Below are 869 nucleotides of genomic sequence, written 5' to 3'. Positions count from 1 at the left end.
AGGAGACTTGCTAGGAGGAATTTGAGAGGTATTAGTAAGGTTTTAGATATTCAACCAACTATTGAGTTCATCAACCCTTTTGCAAGAGAAGGTGAGGAGAACCCATTACAAAATACCACCCAAAATCAACCTACAATGCCTAAGTTTTCATCACATTCCGTACCCACCGAGGAGAACCTACCCAATGGTACTCCCACACCACAACATCTAACCGGAAATTTTATTGCCAAATCCGCCTTTATCCAATTAGTCGAAAGGAGCCAATTTGGGGGGATGCCTAGTGAAGACCCTCATTCTCATATGGAAACCTTTTGTGACTATTGTGATGCGATTTCTCAAACCGGTGTAACTCAAGACCAAATTCGATGGGTCCTATTTCCTTTTTCTCTAATTGGCACCGCGAAACAATGGTTGATGGGCCTTGATAAGGCCACTCTCGGAATTGATTCTTGGAAGAAGTTGGCTCTAGCTTTCTACAAAAAATTCTACCCACCGGAAAAGACTAACATGCTAAGAGCTCAAATTACGAGTTTTAAGCAAAGAGATGAAGAATCCTTGTATGAAGCTTGGGAGCGGTTCAAGGGAATTTGTCGCTCATGTCCTCACCATGGACTTAGCGAATGGTTCTTGGTACAACAATTTTGGAACGGTTTATATGAAGATTCAAGGAACATTCTCAATATGGGATCAAAGGGAATGTTCATCGAAGTTGATGACAATCAAACATGGAACAAAATTGAGGAAATGGCGGTCCATAACTCACAATATAGTAGACCTCGCAAGGCTACTAGAGGAGGAAAGCATGAAGTGGACTCCGTTACTCAATTGGGTGCTCAACTTAGTGCTCACATTGACACAATCAATTTGAA

At 41.7% G+C, this 869-nt stretch overlaps 1 non-coding gene across 1 annotated transcript; it reads right to left on the bottom strand.

The window, feature by feature from the left end:
- Window positions 1-507: 507 nt before the first annotated feature.
- LOC141658284 (small nucleolar RNA R71) lies at window positions 508-614 on the bottom strand. Its single transcript, XR_012549178.1, has one exon. It is a non-coding gene; the product is annotated as a small nucleolar RNA R71 (small nucleolar RNA).
- Window positions 615-869: the final 255 nt, after the last annotated feature.

The sequence above is a fragment of the Silene latifolia genome, chromosome 5, assembly GCF_048544455.1.
Source record: "Silene latifolia isolate original U9 population chromosome 5, ASM4854445v1, whole genome shotgun sequence".
In the NCBI taxonomy this organism is placed as follows: Eukaryota; Viridiplantae; Streptophyta; class Magnoliopsida; order Caryophyllales; family Caryophyllaceae; genus Silene; species Silene latifolia.
The sequence above is the reverse complement of the archived record's forward strand: the minus strand, read 5'-3'. Positions and strand labels throughout refer to the sequence as shown.